Source organism: Rhinolophus sinicus, linkage group LG10 (genome assembly GCF_036562045.2).
Source record: "Rhinolophus sinicus isolate RSC01 linkage group LG10, ASM3656204v1, whole genome shotgun sequence".
NCBI lineage: Eukaryota > Metazoa > Chordata > Mammalia > Chiroptera > Rhinolophidae > Rhinolophus > Rhinolophus sinicus.
This window is the reverse complement of record NC_133759.1, coordinates 12,159,123-12,180,879: the sequence shown is the minus strand read 5'-3', so window position 1 is coordinate 12,180,879 and position 21,757 is coordinate 12,159,123. Positions and strand designations below refer to the sequence as shown.

The following is a 21,757-nucleotide window of genomic DNA, read 5'->3' as shown; positions in this document are numbered from 1 at the left end:
AGGATACAGAGCATTTCATTACCCCAGAAGGTGCCCTCTGCAAGGGCAACGTGTACTCCAGCCACTATAGATTAGTGTTACCTTGTTCTGAACTTCATGAAAACAGAACCATATGAAGTATGTTCTTTTATGTCTGGCTTCCGCTCAACATCGTGTCTGTGAGATTCTGCCATGTTGGCAGGTGGATCGGTAGTTTATCTATTTTTATTGCTGACTGGTATTTCATCAGAAGAAATGCCTCAGTTTCCCCCCCCCCCTTTCATTCTCCTGTTAGTGGGCATGCAGGTAATTTCCAGGGTTTGTTTATTATGATCAAAGCAGCTATGTCTTGGGGGACATTTGCAGCCATTTCCCCACGGTACATGGCCAGGAGTGAAATTGCTGGGCCATACGGTCGGCGTATTTTACTTTATTAGAAACCACGAACAGTTTCCCATAATGGCTGTGCTATACCTACAGCAGCTTCTTACAGGTGCTTCGGTTCCCGGTCAGGCAGCTGGCATGTGCACCTGGTGGCCAGATCGTAGTCGCCTGAAGGGGCTGTTTGAGCACCCTCAGATTGGATGTGGGTCAACAGAACCCCAGCTTGAACTAGGTTAAATCCAAAGAGGGGAGTCACTGACCAATGGAGTCCAGTTGAGGGGGGAGGGACAGGTGTCCGTCAGGGACGCTCCATCCCTTTTCTCTCAGTTCTGCTTCTCTTTGTCTGCGGTTGATTGTTTCCCAAACTGGCCTTCTCCATGTGGCTGAGGTATGGCTGACATCCTAGAGACCCTCCTTAGAGCTTTGCAAGCATCTAGTATCTTCCAACCCAAAGATCAAAAATGCTCAAAATTAAAAACACCCCAAGGTGCCATTTTTAACTTTTCATATTGGCAATAATATAAAAGTTTAATAGCACTCTCTACTGACATGGCTACGGGGAAACGGGCAGTTTCATACATTACAAGTGAGAGTGAAAAATTGGTACAGACCCTTATAGAGGGAAATTAGCCCATATATGTCAAGACAAGTGAAGGGGACCAAAGTTTTGCCACCCTAAAACTGACTTTTGGGATATTGATTTTAAGCTGGTAATTAAGATACAAAAGACGCAGAAAGAACATTTGACCTGTCCCCCTTTCCTGCCCAAGAGATTCAAATAGAAAAACCTGCTTCAGGAAAGAAACCTTAACATATTCACCTTCGTCTAATTTGAATTAAGTGTGGAAGCTAGAAGCGGGGACCTGGTAGCTATAGATCACCCCTGTGTCCCATAGAAGCGAGAATTTACCTGCCGTGTGTGTCCAGCTCGTCCTCAATTAGCTGTAAATTGCCTGTTCTCACTTTTGAAATCTAAGATCCCATTCCTTCCTTTCCTCCTTTGTCCAAAATGATGTATCTACCCAATTTTACCTCGCTGTCTGGAATTGTCATGCTTATGTGAATTCCCCACGCACATGTATTAAAATTGTATTTTCTCCTGTTGATCTGTCTCTGTTAATTTGGTTATTAGCCCAGCTAGAACATAGAAGGTGGGAGGAAAAGTATTATTATTATTTTTTTAGCCTCCACACAGGTGATATCTCATCTAGGAGTTTGTCATACATTTATTTTCAGACATGCAAGACAGTTTAAATACCAGGTTAGTAGTCATTGCAGTGTTGTTTGAAATAGCTAAAATAGGAAATAACCTAAATGTCCATTGAAAGGGTACAGATTAATAAAGTATGGTACAAGCATTAGGAATAGAGACAGTGGAAATGTAATGGCTCTGTGCGATGTCAGAGGGATAGTGGGTGGGGGGAGGGGGGTTCATATAGTGTGAGGGATATAAATGATAAACGCCTAAGTATTACTTTGTTTTGTGTACCTGAAACTAATAAAAAAAATTGTTACATAATAAATAAATAAATAAATAAATAAAATAAAGTATGGTATATATATTCAACAGAATACTCTGTAGCTGTACTATTAAAACACATAGGTGAGGAAGTAAGTACTTTACATTCAAATATGGAACGATCCCACCAAGATATAACATTAGAGAAAGAAATCCAGGAACAGAAAATGTGTACTTCAGGCCACCATTTGTGTAACAAAATGAGGGTGCGATCTTAAATCTGTTTTTGTTTGTATATGAACATAAGAACTATGGAAAAATACCCAAAGAAGTACCTGGTTATGGAAGGAGGACTGGGGAAAGGGGGAAAACAAGACTTTTATTCTACACCTATACCTTTTTAGATGTTTTGATTTTTGAACTTTGTGAGTGTGTTACCTAGTTAGGACATTAAATACTTTGATGTTTTTAAAAGTTGAAATTCTAGCCGACTGTCTTTGCTTAGTGATATGTCTTTCTCTGGACCAGTTGCTATGTCTCAGGCGAGGTAACATTTTTGGCAGCTTTCACTAGAAAGGGATTGGAGGAATGTGGCCCATAGGGGAGTGCTGTTCTGAGCATCTGGGGCCATACGTGTCCATTCCAGCCGGAGAGCAGGGACAGGTGAATCCCAGAGACAAGGGCAAGTTTCCTTCTAGAACCAAAGAGACAGGTCTCTGGAGCCCCGGTGAGGTTCTGCCCCAGTGCTGCTCAGGTAACCTGCTAGACTTTCCTGCTCTTACCTGTCCAGTCCCCTGGAATTGAAAGGTCACTGGCGGTAGCTCCTTTTCTGCTTGGGTGGGGGTGCTCTTAAGGGATCTTCAAAGGGACAGGGGGCCTCCTGCTGCTGCTGACACGCTTATCCCCAATCCTTCTGTTTTACTGGTATAGTCCAACTATGCCCCAACCACGCACACCTAGCAATTTCTCTGTTACCCTTCCTATCCGACTTGGTTGGTCCTTGGCTTTACCCTCTACTTTCCCATGGAAGACAACCTTGCCCCCTTCTGCAGACCAAGCCTGTCACAGGAGAGAGTGGGAGCCGGGGGTGGTATTTCTGCGTATGATTTATTGGGGCGAACTCTTAGGAGAAAGGGACCAAAGGAAGTAGTGTGGGGAGGGGGCAGAGCTAAAAAGAATGCTATCCGGCCTAGAGTCCACTTCAGCCTGGTCCTGTGGGGAGCGCTGGAGGAGCACCAAAGAGTTGTTTCCCGTCTTTTGTACCCCTGCCTAAGTGAGTCATTGGCTGATGACCTGGGGGGTGGAGTCATGCCTAACCTCCTGGCAAGATGGTTGCTTTTCGGTTGGCCAAGGGCAGTTCCAGAGAAGGGGTGACAGGCCATACCCACAGCAGCTGGGGGATGGGTGTACCTGCCCAGCAGGGAGTCTGGGCCTGTCGCCCATAGTGTCCAGTACTGGTTTGGTTATGTATCTCTACGAGGGCTCCCCCCTCCGAGCACTTTAAGGTGATGTGTACTTAATTGCTGTTTCTCCTGTCCTCCTCTCACCTACTTCCTCCCCACACACTGCAGTATTTTCAAGTGGGTTCCAACCATCATGTCATTTTGTCTGTAAATACCTGCATCTATATCCTGAATGGTTGAAGATATTTTTCATAACCCCAATACATTATAACACCTAATAAAGTGATATTTCTTTAACATATTTTATACCCAGTCTGTGTTTAAATTTCCTGGATTCTCTCAAGTATGTCCTTTTAGACTTATTTTGTTTAAAGCAGGATTCAAACAAGGTCTACACTTTGTGTTTGGTTGACTGTTCATCTCTAACAACCTTTCCCCCACTTCCTCTTGCCATTTATGTATTGAAGAAATCGGGGCACTTGGCCTGTAGCATTTCCATGTTCCTGTCTCAGTGGTTCCATCCTCATCGTGATGTTTTACATGTTTCTCTATCCTCCATACTTCCTGGAAACTGGTAGTAAAGGGGTCTTGACTGCTACTGAGTTGTTGCTACTAGGCCCTTCCAATGGACAGAGGTAGGAAACAGACATTTTTTAATAAAGAGAAATAAATCAGGAGTTGACGCCATTATTTCCCATTTAAATTTAGGATTGTATGGTTTGCTACAAAATTTTTAACTTTTATATTTGTCTCTTTTTTCTCATGCTGAAAATCTTTAGTCCTAACGAGAATTGCGTAATTACTTATTTTCTCTCTGTCGCTATTTATCCATATGTCTATTGATCGATCAATGTAAATATGTTTCTTTATGAATAGCTTATCAATATTACTTAAACTTTGGCTGGAGCCCCATGGTTGCAGATACCCCAGGTGCTATGCCCCCAGCCTGGACCAGTGGCTGGCAGCAGTGCACACTCAGCCAACACATTAAAGCATCCAGGACAGGACCTAATCTAAGGGTTGAGAATCTGAGCACTGAATTTGGGATTCTGATACTACCCCTGACTGTTTACATGGCTCTGGGACCATCACCTGATGTTCCTGAGCTTCTGTCTGTGTATCTATAAGATGGATATGAGAATCCTTGCTCTTCCCCTCAACCCAGTGTGGCAGGACCAGATGAGACAATGGAAGCAAGAGCGTTTTGTATAGATAGGAAAGGAAAGCACCTGGTGAATGAAGGCAGTCACCCGTTGGGGCCTGTGAAAAGATCCCAAGGGGGCACTGAGCATGGGTTATTTGAAGGGAATCATTATCTAGTTCCTTAATTTCCATACACACATTTTTCTGATTTGATTTGCATGAGAATACCTCTGAATTAAAATTTTTTTTCTCCTACTTTATTATTAAACAAACGAGCAACAACAACAACAAAAAAGCAAAAAGGCATACCCCTCGTGCACCCTCAATCTGACTATGGCACATTGCCACCAGATGTGAAAAGCTCAGGGAGGATGGAAAAAAATAAGGGAAGAATCCTGTATTGCTTAATCAAGATTTCATGACTCCCTGGACTCTCCTATTTCCCCATCTTACACATATTATGTTAAAAGGAAAGATGGTCTATGAAATAGTCTTTTGACAAGTGGGGATGCTCTGAATACAGACATTTGGTAGTCTGAGTGGTGAGAGCGAAGACAGTGCTCCTTCTTGAAGGAGAGTCCAATGACAGCAAAACAAAGAGAGCATCAGTCAGAAGCATTAAGCGCTAAAGAGAAAAGAACTCAGTTTTACAAACTGTATTTATATGTAAGCAACACCTTCCAGCTGCACTCAATACTAATCCCAGGTCAGGTCTTCAGCTGAACGGAAGCGAATTGTAGTACAGCCCAAGCCTGTAGCTTAGTGACACTGATTCATGTAAATACAGCTGAAAGGCTGGCCAAGACAGTCACAATTCTCAAGACACATCAAATAAAACCCACAAGTGAAAATTTTAGGTGACTTGTTTTGGATGTCATGTAGGCTCTTCAGGATTTAAAATCTTCTTAATGAAATCATATCATGATGTACTCTAATGATAGCAAATGCTCATTTCATTTTACCATATAAAATATTTAATCTTTTCTGCCTCTGATTAACAAGAATAATAATATTCTAGCTTCTGAACTGATTAATTTTCAGCAGAATATAACTTTCTGTTTCATTAAATGCACATGAAAAGTTAGATCATATTTCATCTCATTAGGAGATGCATTTCCAATTATATTTAACTTTTTTTGTTTAAAAATTACCAAAATTAGTAATTTCTTTTGCAGTTTTTATCAGTTGTGTGATAATTCAATCCAGAAGCAAGCTTTTTAAACATGGAGAGCCTTCAGGTCACAAGAATAAAATGTATTTTTTAATATACTCAAATATATTTAATGTATTTTAAATGTATAGTAGGGTGATCAATAAAAAATTTTTAAATTTAAAAGCATGTTAAATTATGTTAAGGGTTGTGAAGGAAATAGAAAAGAAATATGAATTCAAGGAGAAAAATGAAAGAAGTAAAATTTCTCAACAATGTAGAAGAGCTTATTCATATATTTTAAATTGAGTGGTGAGCATGAAATTATTATGAGCCCCGGATACCCTTTAATATTTTAAAAGACGAATAGTTTCATATTTAAATGTAAGTATGTACAGCAAAAAGGAAAAGTATGTCCCTTACAATCACAAAACTTATGATGAAAGCTTTTACACGTGAACTTAAACATGCTATGGAGTGCATTGTTCTTTAAAATTCTTTGGGAGATGTGCATGTAAGCGAACATGTGAAGACCACTGACCTAGGGGAAGGCCAGGGTTATAAAGACAGGAGGTGCTGTCTTCTCCTTCCTGGTTCTGCTCTCTCCCCCTCCGCAGATCACGACCAACTTCCCGGGGACTCAGTCTGCCTTAGCAGCCTTCAGCCAGCCTGTCCACAGAATTGAACTTTTCAGTCAATTGTCTGTTGAAAATAATAATAATAATAATAATAATAATATAACAACAAATAACACATTGGTTAGCTATTGCTGCAATTAGGATGCATGAAAAAACAACCAGAAAAACCTCAGTGGCATACAGCAATAAATATTTTTCTCAGGTTGTGAATCTATGGAGTGGCTGGGCATTTCTGCTAATCTCGCCCACGCTCTATTGATATTAGCTGGGCTCACTTGTGCACCTACAGTCCCTGGGTTGGCTCGTCTCTCCACACGATCTCTCATCCTCCAGCAGGTTGGTTTGGGTATATTTTCATGGTAGCAAAGCAGGGCTCTAAGGAGAGAAAAGCATACAAGGCCACATGAAGGCCTCACTCAGCACTGGCAGGCCATCCCTTTCTCCACATCTTATTGGCCAAAGCAGATCACAAGCTGGCCCAGGTTCCAGGGGTGGGAAAGTAGTCTCCACCTCTTGATGGGAAATTACTGCAAAGTCGCATTGCAAAGGGGCAGAGATATGAGAAGAGGTAGAGAATTGGGGCCATGTTTGCAACAAATCTATCACAAATAGTAATAGTTATTATGACTTAGGTCCTTGTAATGAGCTGGATGCTTTGATTAGATGCTTCCAATGGGTGAATGCATTTGTTCCTCAAAAGGGTGGAGAATCTATCTTTATGTGTCCTATTTTTTTCCTTGCCCCTCTTTTTCTCTCACAGGTACTCTGAAAGTCATGATTTTTTCTTTTTTCTTTCCTAATGAGGCAGAATCGAAGACTTAAGGAAGCTTCAGGCCAGTGACGAACAGAAAAGTCAGGATGCATGCTGCAGACCAGGGGTTGCTGCTCTCCCAAACCAGGTAAGACTGGGGCTGGCGGAAGGGGGAGGGGAAGGCCAACTGGGGAGGAAGGTACAGAGGGACTGAATGCTTAGAGTGAGGGGGAGAAGAACGTCTTCCTGTCTTTAGGATAGTGAATGGGGTGGAAGGGAGGTGTACCCGCTTCTCCTTTAAGTGTGGACCCCCACTCACCTGTAGCTGGAAGACAATCCAGCAGGACCCCCTGAAACCCCTCTGAACAGAGGGTGGGGAATTTGAACTCTTTGCATGGAATGGGCTGTAAAGGTAAACCTTATACCTTGACCAAGATAGAACAGAACGGAGCCATGCGATGATTTCCTTATGAGCCAGGGTAGCTGTGGACAGACTGTCATTGTATGACTGGCTATTGTTATTTGAGCGCTTATGGGTTGGGTGCTGTACTAAGTGCTTTACTTGTGTTGCCTTATACAAGCTCACAATTCAGGACAAGAATAATTTAGGTTGTAGGATGGTATGATCTCAGTCAGCGCTCAAGGTGTGCTCCTTCATGTTTGGGGAGAGGAAGGGGAGAGAGAGGAGGAGGCAGAGGGGATACCTCTTTCTTTCTGATAAACAAAAACCTTTCCTTGATTCTGATTGGTCTGACCTAGGTCATGTGCCCATGCCTTATCCAATAACTGTGTACCAAGAGAATGCCAAGTGCTGATTAGCTAAGGCCTGCGCTGCTGAATCAATCACTGGCAGGGAAAATGGGGTTATTATGATTGGCTGAGATTGTGGTTATTGTGAGAATGGGGTTATTATGATTTGTCCGCCTCTGGAGTAAGGGTCAGTTTTGCAAAACACATTACCCCTACTCAATGGAAGGGTGGAATGGAATTGGAGACTGTCATCCACTCTATTTGCTGCATATCTGCTCTTACCATGCTTACATTGCAAAAGAAAAAGGTGAAACTTAGGAAAGAGAAGAGGAGCAGGCTGTGGGGGAGTGCAGCAGATGATGGGGTTCAAGACCCAGCCCTTCCGGTGACTCATGGGGAGCCTGGGAACCTCACTTTGCAACTCTGGCCTTTTGTGCTTCCCTTGCCTTTAGGTGGCTTATCTCGACGTTTTTTCCTGGTGTTTATGTTCTGTGATAAACACTTGATGGCCTGTTCAAGCTCACAAGGTCAGTAAGCAGAAGTGCCCTGATCCAGAATTTGGTCAAATGGCCACACCTAGCTCAAGGGAGTCTGGGAAATGTAGTCCCTAGTTGTATGGCTGAAATTGGAGGTCATTTGTTCTAAAAGAAAGAATGGATATTGAGAGACAGCACTCTGACACAGAGGCAGGGCTTATAGAGCTACCAGCTTTACTTCGCGTAACATACACCATTATAACTAACTGGAATAGTTAAAATAGTAACACATTCTATTTACTTATTCATATATTTCCCACAAATGCAATTAATAATTTTATATTCCCAGATATAACATGTAGAGGAATAATATTTTGAAGTTTTAATTGAAGTATCTTCATTCTTGGTAATTCATTTTCATCTACAGCCCTTCCTCTGCTAAAATTAGCCTGTGAGGCTGAGGTTTATCTCCTTAGGAGCGGACTGAACTGGAGCTAGAAATGAGCGAGTGCTCAGTTTTGGTTTTAAAACAGACTTTTGAAGCTCATGGCAGAAGCAGTGACTTTGAGAGATAAGACTTTTAAAATTCTAGGCTGCTTGAACACCAGAAGCCCAAAGTTTATATTGTAAACAATAGTTTCTGAAGGAGCACGTGATATTGAAAGAACTTGTTGCCCTACCCAAAAGGAAATAAGATCTGTAGAAGGTGTGAGGAGGGGAGAGTCAGAGAGCTGGAGAGGAGGCAATAGAGAAAACTGCTGGGGTGGGCTCTGAGCAGGGATCTCCATCCCCTGCCCCAGCCCCAGGGCCAGTCCCTGGTTTGGGGAGGACCCCAGGGGGTTATCAGACAGGACGATGGAACCAGATCTCCCAGTTTGCAGCCCAATCTCACCATGACTGCCTCGTGACGTGGGCATCTTCTCTGTGTGTCTGCCTTTCCTTTTCTGTAAGATAGAGATAATAATAATATCTACTTTGTGTTGTTATTGTTAGAATCCAGTGAATAAGAGTCAATGAATAAGAACATATAAAATACTCAGAACAGAGCTATAAGCACCCAGTACATCGCTTGTTATTATTAGTGTCTGAAAGGAGAGGGATCTGTGAAGAGTTTCATTTTGTCTCTAATTAAAAAAAATCTAATTATACCACTTCGTCCACATTGTTTCAGTTACGTACGAGTCAGATTTTTTACATATGAGAGTTTCACATGCTTTATTGAAGAAGCACGAACCAAAGTGTAAAACACTCGAGTTACATAAATAGGTACCAAGGATGCAGAAATTCTCACACACACTGAGTGCACTGCGAGCGATTCCAAGTCTGTCAGTCATGGCTGACGATACACCTTGTAGAAATTCTGGACTTAATTTCAAAAGGGTTGAGTAAGTTAACATTCAAAGATGCACCCAGGTCTCATAAGCAGTCACAGCATCCCTGACACCTGCCACTAACAACATTTCCAAGTTGACAGGCGTGGCAGAGCTCCTCTCCGTCTGTGGAGACCTGCAGATCCACTGGCCTGAGAGATTAGGAAGAAACGATTTGCCACTAAAATGTAGTGGAAACACACTTTGAGGGCAAGATTTGCACAGGCACAGAACGAATCCAGACACTTTGAAAAGGATTGACTTCATGCTGTCTTGAAATTGCAATTGCAATTGTGTCTGAGGTCTACTCAACGGGAAATGAGGGACATGGCTTACAGGGCCATACCGGGGTTTTCTGTGGGGCAGCTCGGCCTTTCTTAGTAGTAACGTCATTCCTTTCCTCCGTGCTCCACACACCCATGTACACACACAAACACACATCCCACATTCCAACAGGAAGCACAGCTCTCCCCCTAATCATCCTTTCAGGTTGCCATAGCAACCCTTGTAGCCAAGTTCCCAGCTGAACAAGTTTTACAAGACACCAGAATATTTTCCTGCATTGCTCTCATGGGAAGAGCAGAGCCTGAATTGGGCTAAGATGGCTTCAAGGATGGCCTGCAGTGAGCATGGTGGGAAAAGGCCCTGAGAAGACATCAGACCACAGAGGAGGAAGACTGCCGGTGTATTTAGAGTGACTTACCAGGGACGGGTCAGACTACACGGGGAACCTCCCTCTAGACACTCCGCAGAACTTAGATTCCAGGAGGCAAGGACAGCTCCGTGCAGAGCCTCAGCTGCTGGGACCTGAGTATCTGCCTACAAACATGGGCTCTCTTTCTACCTTAAGGCTAACAGGGCTTAGCTGGACAGAAATATTATTAAATATAATATTAACTATTATTTCACAGTTATTATAAAATTCAAGGGCAATATTGTACTCGTATGCCCCGTGCTTTGTTAATGGTATAAAATGTTATGAAGAAAGTTTTTTCTCTCCTCCTTTTCTAAAAGTCAAACCAAAAAATCCAATAAAAGCCATGGCAAAAACAAGACCAATATATCTTCCTGTCACTTTTTCTCAAGACCTATTTGCTGCCAGTTTCCTGCTGCTGATTGAAACCAACAGTCAGCCCCTCAGTTCCCACCGCACTCATTCTGTGAACAGGACCCCAAGTGGGGGGACTGAGCCTGGGGTCCAGAACAGGTGAAGGTAAAGGAAGTCACTTGGGAGGGCAGGCCTGCCATCGCCTCCTGATGCCAGACCCCCCCCACCTCCCGGGCCAGAAATCCATTGAAGACCTGCTTAGGGACGGATAGTCACATCATCTAAGAAGCTACAAGGTTACGTGATCAGGAAAGCGCTTCAGGCTTCACCCAGTCCTTTCCCTCAACAGTATCTCATTGGAACCTGGTAACAAGTTTGCAAATGCAGGGAAGATCTTTTTGCGTCTGTCTGATGGAGAAACCTACACAAGTGAAGCCCAAGTGACAGCTGAGGAGGACTTACAGCTTTTATTAGAAAACTGAAAAGGATTTAAAATAAATAAACTAAGCTTTCTACTCAGGAGGCTAGAAAAAAAAAGTAAGATAAACCCAAAGATATTAAGACATGGATTTAGATCTTGTACTGGCTAAGAGTCTTTGAGGCGAGTTCATTCAACTCTCTAAACCTCAGTTTCTTCAACCATAAAATGGATGTAGTAATAAAAATATTATTTCACAGTTATTATAAATTTCAAAGGCAATGCTGTACTCGTATGCCCCGCGCTTTGTTAATGGTATAAAATGTTTTGAAGAATGCTTATTGACATGGAAAGCTACAGCATGTACACATAGTCCCAGTTTTGTAAAAGAAAACAGCATGCATAGAAAATTTGTGCAGATAGCGACCAAAATGTTAAAATCAATATCTATAAAAAAAAATCTATGGCAGTATTTCTCAACTTTAAAAAAAATATCACCCCTCCACTCTTGCAGCATTTTTAAACTATTTTTTTTCTAATTTTGTTCCCCAGTGAAATTTTAATTCTACAGATATACTGCATATCTATCTGTTTATATAGTGTATGAATATCTGTGCTTTTTACATGTAAAGCCTAAGTTTTTTCTCCCCATGAGGACCAATTTTTGTCTCCTTAGGGGCTATATCGCTGCTGTTGAGTGTCAAAGAAAGAACGTCCAAACCTATAGAAAGCTTTATAAGAATTTATTTGAGCCAAGACTTGAGGACATGCCCAGAAGCAAGATCTCAAATGGACTGAGAACATGCTCCAGAGAATGGCAGTTTTGCAGTGCATTTTATACATTTAGAATCAAAGGAGAAAAATGTAAGGAAGGGTATGTGAAATCTATTGGTGGTAGATTAAGGAGGTGGGAGAAAGCACAGTGGGGAGATCTCTGGGGTTGGATAAAAAGCCAGATAGAGAGCTATATGCTTTCTTTACATTGGTGGGTACAGGATAGTTAATATTTAATATTTTCAGCACATAGAGATGGTGTGTGGGGAACAAGGTAACAAACGATGAGGGTTCTGTGTTCTGGTGGTCTGTGGTCAGGGGTTGTGCCTTTGAGGAGTCTGGAAGAGAAAATTACTTTGACATGTCAAAGGTATGTTATCCTAGATGCAGAAAACAATGGACAGGGCTCCCTTAAGGTAAAGACTGCCCCTTGCTAAGGGAGCTACCCTCCATGACCTGCCCCGTGAGGAATTTACGATCAGAATATCCTGTGTGGTTACTTTCGGTCACTGACTTTGTAAGGCCTGCATGTGGCCCCCTGAGCTTGTCAAGCGTATTACATAGCTGCCTTTTTTGTTGTTGTTGTTCACATGAGAATGTGTGGTCTATAGATAGTGGAAATACAGCAGATTTTCCTTTGTGCTTCTTTTGTATTTTCTTTCCTTACTTTTTCTCCTTATTTCTTGTCTTTTCTCCCTCCTCCTTCTTTCTTTTCTTCTTCTCCTTCCGATTAGCATGCATTCCTTGTGTAATTTAAGGTATAGTAGTGATTTCAAGAAATAAAGTGGGTGATAAATATACTGGACAAGTCCAGACCTTTTCTTTATGTATTAAAAGTTAATACAAGTTTAAAGGTCACAGCATCTGGAATCCAGCTGCCTGAATTTGAGCTGATACCTTTTCAACGTTTGTGTGACTTGGAACATGCTGAGACCCCTCTCAAAGCTGCAGCTTCCTCTTTTCAGGACAGGGGTACCTGCGGTGCCCCTCCCTAACAGTGGCTGATATGAAATCTCATCCATGCCACGTTGGTGGGTGCTGCCATGTTTCCAAGGCAGGAAATACATGCAGCTGGGCCTCCCGGATAAAAGGCCTTACCTTACAGAAACTGCCCTCATGGAGAGAATTTTAGACACCACCCCAAAAAGAAGACTTGCCTGTCTCTTCTGCATCAAACCCTGTGGGTGTTTACTTGCCTACCGCTCTGCTCTTCCTTCCTCAGCCTTAATTACAAACCTAATTTTTCTATTACCATAACAATGAGTGAACCGACAACTGATTTGTTTCGCCAAATTAATTCTCCTTTTGGGAACCTGGGAGAACGTTATTTATCAGAGCAGCAGGCTGAGATTTAAAAATGGAAACATCAATACGGAGGCCAAATTCAGAAAATGACGGGCCTAATGTTTCAGCGCTGGAAGGCGTCTTGGAGCCCCGCGGTGTCCCCAGCACCCAGGACGATGCTGGCACATAGAAAACACTCAGTAATTACTTGTTGAATGGGTGAGTGGAATTAGTATCACTAAGACCCCACTCTTCACACGCCTTAGCTGTTGCTTACACAAAGTACTTATGAGCAGGAGCAAGAATTTAATTGGTTTTGGTATTCCATTAGGTATTTTATGTATCTTCTCCTGTTGGTAATTAAGAAAGAACAGGCTTACCTTTATATGCAGTCAAAATGAACAAATTCCTCTACTATCATTCTGTTTGCTGCAATGAAATGTTTCCTGAAAATGAAAAATGGATATGTCCAACGTCGGCTCCAGAGTCTTTTTTAAAGGAAATATGGCCATGTCATGGGATATGGCAGTATGTTAGGAATAATATGTATGGGATGGTGAACTTAGGAAATATTTTAAATTTTCAAGTAAATATTTTGATAGTTTAGAAGACTCCCTCATACATTCTTATTCTAATTTATCTTTTTAAGGATCAAGAAAATTGACCCAACTTCAAAGTGATACCCAGAGGGAGAGAGGATTAGCTGTATCTTTTCCAAGAGACTTAACATCTCACGATTTCATCTTCATCTCTCATTTTGCATATCGTAAGGTTTAGTCTAAAGAATTATTGAATGGAAATGAAATGCAATTATGTGCCATCAATGAAGAAAAATTTGCAACATGGGAATCAGCACCCACTTAATTTCTATTATTAGCCAAAACCTCTGGAGCAGAAGGATAGAGGGAGAGGGAGGGGGTGGGGGGCAGCTGCAGTGCCTTCTTTACTGTGTGTCATCTCTGACGGGTAAGATTCAGCAATTCTTATATTTTCATGACTAGATTTTTCTGATCTGAAAATTGCTGCCACCAGCTATGTTTGGGCCGTGGCTTCGGGCATGCTTAGGCGGTGATTTAGGAACTATTTCCAACCCAAATGGGATAATTCAGCACCCAGTCCCTACAACCATGTGGTCTGCTGCTCTGTGTTGAAGAATCACAGACTTTCAGGGCTGGGAGGTAAACAAAATCCAAACAAAAAAAACTCTCAAGGGAGCCTCAAGTCCACTGGTGTCAAACCTTTTACGAACAGCAGAACTTGTTCCCATGGGAGTTTATCCGGAAGCTGTTGCAGATACTGTTGGTGCCCCATCTGGATCCCCTCAAACCCCCTTCCCACAGCTGAGGTGCACTTTTGTTTCCAATGGCAGCCACTGCAGCTGGGCTGGTGGAGCCCGCTTTGTCCACACTGGTGGAAAGCCAGAAGATTCTGGAAATCGACAGCATTCTGGAGTAGCCCTTACCAGTAATTCACCAGTACGAAAAGATGAGAGCCTGGGACCAGTCTGAGATGTAACTTACCCTCCAGAGCCACCCCGGGGGATCAGGCTGAGGCCATACCGACAGATCGCACCTTTCCTTGGCTTTCTCTCCTGCCAGGTCTGGCTGCTTTAATTTCCTCATGAGTCTCCCCTGGGACCATTTCCTTAATAAATCATTAGCACTTACAGTTTTTCATCTCCAGGTGTCTTCTGGGGAACGCAGCCTAAGACAGAAGCCTGACATATAACACTGGAGATCCCATGAGTGACGTGTGGGAGGGAATTTGCAGACCACTATTGCATCTACCATTCATACTTCCTCCTTCCTCAATGTCTCACATTCTCTCTCTCAGAGAAAGTCAAGGCCAGGGTGGTGGAGGGGAGGCTGGAAGGGAAATCTTCGTATTATAAAGGCTCCAGGTAGAGAATGCCCCGAAACACCTGGAGAAAAACGTTACCGTTTCAGGAAGTTTGTTCATGGCAGCAGACGCTGCTGGTTCTGGAGCTGTCATCTGTGCCACCCTGGAGGTCATCGTAGCTTCAGCTGATGGTTTCTGAACACCCTGGTGCCTCTCTCCCTTGCGTCCCTGCACCGCTCTTCTCCAGGGCTTTCTCCGCCAGCACGCAAGCAGGGTGGGAGTGCCGGGGAGGTAACTCTCCCAAGATCGGTCCTCAACCTTTGCTGCTGGGAATTGAGTGGCTGTCTCTTTACCCCTTTGTCGGTCAGTTTTGAGGCTTGTGTTCCTTGCTGTATGTCAGACGGTCCTGGCCAGATTGAGTTCCATGTCATAACCTGCTCATTAGTCCAACCTTTCTAGGCTTTTCTTCCTTTCTTGCCTCCCTTCCTTACGCTCTCACTGTGTTTTTTTTGGATTATCTCCCAAACAAGCTACTTTCACCCAGGTCTTCATCTCAGAGTCAGCTCTTGGCAGAAGCCAAAGCAAGACACTTAGTTTGGAGCAGACCCAGCCAGAGTCTGAATTCAAGGTCCAGTCTTGAGAAAAGGAAGCTTTCAAGAGCCAGGACTGTGTATGTGCCTGATGGGCAGGAAGCAGCTAGGGGTACAGGGTGTTCAGAACTGAACTCAGCCCTAGCCTGCTAATCGGACTGTGCTCAGGAAACAAAGGCAGAAGCCTGGCAGTCATGGTTTTGGTCAGGGGAAGGTTGCCGTTGGTAGACCTCCGAGCAGCAAGAGTAATTGTTGATGGTCTGGAGTTTCTCCCATGCTCCTGCCTTTGTTGGGGGCACATTTTGGGGCTGGTGATGAGACCTCTGGGCCCTGTGCTGGGAAGAGCTGGAAATGGGGGGCATCCAGGCACGCCTGGATGTTAGCTTTTCAAAAGTGCTATCAGCTGGATAGAGAAGTTCTGCAGGATGGGTGGTTGGGTGAGCAGTGGAGCTAGGGTTGTGGGTTTGAGAACCAAGAACAGAAGACCTGAGGAGTCATAAAGATGCGAAGGCACCTTCCCCTGTTGAGTTTGACTTTGTGAACTTATTGAAGGCAAGTCATTCCTCTGTGGGCTCTGAAAACTTCTTTTTAGGGGTTAATATGAAAACACTTCACACAGTGACACATGAACACTGACCGATCAAAATGGCCTTCTCAGAGTGGCCTCCTCCAGCACTTGTCCTTCTCCAGGTGATATGGGGTGAGTCTCTAAAGCATGATCAGCATCCCTCCTGGGCAGTGGGAGAGGATTTAGGTGGGATACAGCTTCCCAGGTGCACAGGAAGTCGCCACCTCTCCCCTCTGCAAGTTAGAGGCACGATGCTGGCATGTGGTCACATGGCCCGGCATTGTTGCCCTCTTTCTGAATTTCTCCACTCGGACCCAGGAGGGTAGAGCGTGGAGGGGGGAGGAGGAGGAGGTCGCCATAATCTCCAGTGTTGTCACACACAAGCTGTGAGGCCCAGGTTCCTTAAATGTCCTTAGGCCTCAGTTTTCTCATTCGATATGTGTGTGTGTGTGTGTGTGTGTGTGTGTGTGTGTGTGTGTGTGTGTGTGTGTGTGTGTGTAAAGACAAGCAGATGGCCAGGTTGCAGAGTTTAAGGTCCTTCGTCTCTCGTTTGCATAGGTCTGTGAGCGCCCCCTTAAATTTTGCATCCTAGACTCTCAGCTTGCCTCTCCCTAGTCCCGACCCTGGTGTGTGTACGTGTGTGAGTGTGTGTGTGTGTAAGAGGGAGAGAGAGAGAGAAACAGACAGGGTGGTGGATCTTCCTGCTTTAACAATAACACTGCTATCATTTGTCAGCATTTACTACAGGCCTGACAACTGTCTGAAGTACTTTCCTTGCATTATTTTCTGAATCCACACAACAACCCTATGTGGTGGATAGTATTCCCATTTTACAGATATGGAAGCTGAGGCTTAGCTACAAATAGCTAGAACTGTGCTTTGAGCCGAGCTCATTTGATGTCAGATTCTGAGCACAAGCGCCGAAGCACAGGGACCCACAGCATGTTGTGTTTCTGCAGTAACTGTGGATCCAAGTTCCCATACAGTGGGCAGCCCTTCTGCCTCTCTTTCAGGGGAAGCAGAGTGCCAAATTATAAACCAACGTAACTGAGCAATAAAGAGTGAATGATTATATTTCAAAGGAATTCTCTAGTTTATGAAGTAATTCTCACAGCAGGGAGCTCTCCTTGGGTATTGAGTTAGTTCAGAATTTGATGTGCAATTCTGTTTCCATGGGATTTTATTCATACCTCCCCTATTACTCATTTAAAGCAACAAGGACAATTTATATTTATGGATCTCTTTTAAGAAGCATAGAATCCTTCACTACCTCTCCCCAAATCCTCAAGCCTTCCATGCAGGGGTTACAAGCCCTTTTTCACAGATGGGAGAATAGAGGCGCAGAGGGAGATGAAACGATCAGACCACAGGCATTGAAAGAGGGCAAATCTGGGCCAAGAACACACACACAGACCCTACACTCCTGCCTGAGCCCCTGTGGCCTCTTCGTGGTGCCTCCACTAACCTGAGCCTTGAGGAGGAAGACACCTCATTTGGACAAGTTCCTGGAGAGTCTGCACCGCCCATGTGGAGCAGCTGCCTGGTCCTGTTGAACTCCTGCAATGTGATTTTTCTAGTGCCCAGAGTGCATTTGTTTCTTACCGATCTCCACACAGCCTTTCATCTGCTTGCATCTCCATAGAGCCTTGATAAGAGGCACAGAGGAAGCATGCTCCTAGGCAGCCTGTTGGTATCTTCCATGCTGACCTGCAGGAGAGAGCAAGCCTTTCCCGGCCAGGTGTGGACCAGCCGGGAACCTTAACATGTCTGCCCATGCTTGGGAAAATCACAGGGCTCCAGCTGGTGCAGGAATTTTCATGAGGCTTTGAGAGCTGTTCCCACTCAATGCTGGTGTCATCTTGCACCCCCTCCATGGGCCACGTCATCTTCACCGACACCCTGTACTCTGGGCAGCCATGCTGTTAGGTGGATGGCCAGAAGGCTGCGATGCTCAGTGCAAACTCCTCCCCTAACAAGAAAGTAGGTTGGGGTAGGGGGCTGATGTGTGAACAGGGGCCCCTTCTCTCCTGTGAATGAATCTGCCCAGTCACCAGACCAGGCCGTGGTGAGCGCTGTCACCATTCTTACACGAGCTTTGTGATCAGCTGCAAATCAGGGGCTCCCGCTGAGTGGTGGATGCTGATTCTCATCAAGGCTGGAGTAATAAATGGCCACATCGAGAGTGTTCTGTGTTTTGCAGGGTTGCTCGCAAAATCATGGTCCATAGACTTGATGTATTCTTATTTTGTGTGTGTTTCTGTTTACTCAGCTTCATTCCACAGTGGAAATGAGTTGACATGCAACAGAAACACATACAATAAAACGGTAAAATATAGCTTAGCATAAAAATTCAGGTCCACGGAAGAATAAACAATCACTTCCTTTGCTTCTTTTTCTTTCCTATTTTGTAGCTTTCTAAAAGTGGATGTACTTTTTAAATTTTATTTTATTTTATTTACAATCAGGGTCTACATAAAAGGGACAAGTGAAAAGGTCAACAAGCCCTACCAGTACGTCAGGAGCAGGAGGGAAAGGAATCTGATATACAGGCCACAAGTCTCTCCACGTAGATGCTTGGGCCCCACCTCAATTCTGGCTCTGCACTTTATAGCCGCCAAGGCAGAGAGGGGGAAGGAGGCAGTCATATATTTCTTATCACCAGAGAGAACACGATGTATCTATTTCTCAGGGGAAGTAAAGGTTTTAGTACGTGACTCTAGGAAATTTCTCAGGTAGGAGTCATGCCCTGCTTAGGTGGACAATAGCTTCTTAGAGCAATTATTTGGAGGCCAGTGGGTGGTGGGAACTGGCGGAAAGTTCAGCTTTCTGGTGGCCTGGCTTCATTCAACAATGTCAGAAGCCCTGAAGAAATTCTGGCTCGTTTTCCTAAATGTCTCATGTTTTGAAGGGCCCTGGGTTAGGCAGCAGCTGGCAGTAGGAGGCCGTGTTCCCTGAGAAGAGCCTGGCGGGCAAGGAGTGGAGACTCAGAAATGGAAGGAGGGTTCTGAACAAGGCAGCAACCAGCATGGGCTGCGATGTCTTCATTTTCAAACCTAGAAATGCTACGAGTAAAAGAGAGGTTGCTGGATCTCGGGGACCAACAGAGAAACTGGGAGAAAACCCTGGGACAATGAAGGGGGGGGAAGTAGTGCCCTGGGGTGGGGTGACAGTGGCAGGGCTGGGGCTGCTGGTAGCTTTCCAGCTGTGCCTTTCCTCTTCCTCATTATCCTGGCAGATGATTGCCACTGGGTCAGACTTCCACAGGACAGAAAGTGCTCTGGGAGGTCCCGGAGTGCCACTAGGGCAGCGAGTGGCACGCCATGCAGGTGGTTTGGCAGTCTTCTTCCCCCCAACTCAACCCTGAGGGGCAAGGTTGTCCAGGGGCTGTGCCCTGAGAGATGCCCCTGGAGGGACACAGTGGGGCTCTCCATCCCCAACCAAGTGACTGTACCGGCTATGTCAGCCCACAGTCCCACAGCCGGTGGGGTGAGCACTCTTAGGGCTGAATCAGAAGACCTCTAAGGTGTGCACATGTTAGTAAGAAGCCCTGCAAATGGAGGCACTTGTGCAGGAGGAGCTGGACTAATGGAACACATAGGGCAGGATTCAGAATGAGCATAATAAACACCCTCAGGGAGACTAGGAAGTAGGCATGGACATGTATGAACACAGCTAATAAATACGAAAAATATAACTGTTAAAACAGAGCACTCAAGACGGGGGGATTGAAGAACGTTGTGGATTCATCTGCAGAGTGAATTACTGAGAGGGACATTTGGTCGTTCATCTTACGGAAGTTCTCAGAAAGGGATAAAGAGATGGAAAGAATGAGAGGAAACAATATGGAGGGCAGAATTAGAAGTGGTGACATTTTTTCCTAAGACTCCCACAAAGAGGGAACTGAGCAAATGGAGGGGAGAAAATAAATATTTGAAGGACTAATCATGGAGGAGTTTTCAGATTTAATGAAGTAATTGGTCCCTCTGATTAGAGGGTTGCATGGAATGCTAAACTGGAGATAGATTCACACACACACACACACACACACACACACACACACACACACACACACATCTAGACACATGATAATGAAATTCAGATCTATCACAGACAGAGAAAAGTTTCCAGAGACAGAAAGCAGATCCCTGCAAAAAGGTCCATTTCTAATGGACACCAGATTTCTCGACTGCCACCTGGGATGCAGGAAGACAGTAGAATAATGTCTGCCGAGTGTGGAAGGAGAATGTCCTCATACCTGGAATTGTATATATACCTAAATTGCCGTTCGGTATGGATCAGGAAGAAGACATTCTCAGACTTACACAGTCCCTTTCTGAAGAGACCTGAGAAGGTGTCTCCAGGAGGAAGCGATGAGATGTGGGAGGTAGTAGGCTGGCCGAGTAACTCCGTATGATTTATTATCATCTAAGTAAGCAACAACTTGAAAGGTGTCTCCATCGCGTTGTGGAGCTTGAACTGTCAGGCCACATCAGCGCTGCAGGGGTGTTGGTGTGGTTGGAGAAGGCGGAGAGCAGGGAGCGATCGAGGGAGGTGGGAGAGTGTCAAGGTCTGTCTTACTCAGATGGAAAGCGTACACGTGGACGTGGACTTTTTTTTAAGAACTCATCACGTGTTGCAGCTTTGGTCAGTGGCTCCCTACTCCCCCACCCTGTACAGTGGCACCTGAAGTAGCGTGGGCTTTCTTAACAAACGCCAATGATGACGAGCATTTTTTTCCTCCTCAACAACATCAATGGTCTGAATCTGGTCCCTTAAATAAGAATAACTCCAGGACCAATCTATTGCAGGACTGTGGGCTGGGAAGCTTTCTTTTTTTGACAAAGTGAATGGAGCCGTTCCCAGGTGAGAGCCATGCCTCCCCTGCTTGTCCTTCTTTGCCTCACCTCCCCCGATGCCTGGGGCGGAGATGTCTGTCCCGTGCCATCTGCCACCTGGGCCTCATCTTTCTCTCGCCATCCTTGCCCCCTTTTCTGCCCCAGCCCTTCTCTCCTATTTATTACTGGACTTCACTTGTAGAAGTGGATTTTTGCCAATGTGTTTGAAGGCTTCTGGATGAGGCTGAGCTGCATTGGTGTCTGTGTCTGTCTACACGGTGGTTAAGGGGCCTGGCTCTGGACTCCCCCAAGCACTAGCCCCGTTAGCTCGCATGAGTTGGTTCTCTGCTCTGTGTTCCAGGTTCTTCCTCTGTGAAGGGGGGAATGCCAATCATCCTTATCGTATCATTTTATCAGGGGGGTGTTGGGGGAATTGAGATCATCCAAGGAAAGGGCTTGGCATAGTGCCTGGAACATACTACGTGCTCAGGAGCGTTAGTGTCGTGGTCAGTACTGAATCCTTTTCCTGTCATGTCTTTTGTTTTCCCCGGAATGACGCAACAATCCTGAAATTACGACCATGTGTTACAGAGTAGTGGCCACCTAAATGATTGCTGTTGGACCTTTCTCTGCAAGGGAGAAAATGGTCTGGTCCATATTTTAGAGAAATGTGTATATATACAAAAATGTCTGCATATATTATACAGATAGATGGATGATAGATGATGGATAGATAGATAGACAGACAGAGAGGCAGACAGACACAGACAGAACTGTGAGCTCCATGACTATGGTTGTGGATGATGCTTTGGCTTGGAGCCATTAATAGATTCAGCTTGCACTTGGAGTTGTTGCTATGCGCGCACCCCCTCAGATACTACCGGGTTTTCCCTGCATG

At 44.6% G+C, this 21,757-nt stretch overlaps 1 long non-coding RNA gene across 1 annotated transcript in view; it reads left to right on the top strand.

Moving 5' to 3' along the window:
• The window catches only part of LOC109445394 (uncharacterized), a 221,570-nt gene that overhangs the window by 98,148 nt on the left and 101,665 nt on the right, over positions 1 to 21,757 (top strand). The window contains exon 3 of the long non-coding RNA XR_012489610.1: positions 6,965 to 7,055. This is a non-coding gene — a long non-coding RNA (uncharacterized LOC109445394). The remainder of the gene's footprint in view (positions 1 to 6,964; positions 7,056 to 21,757) is intronic.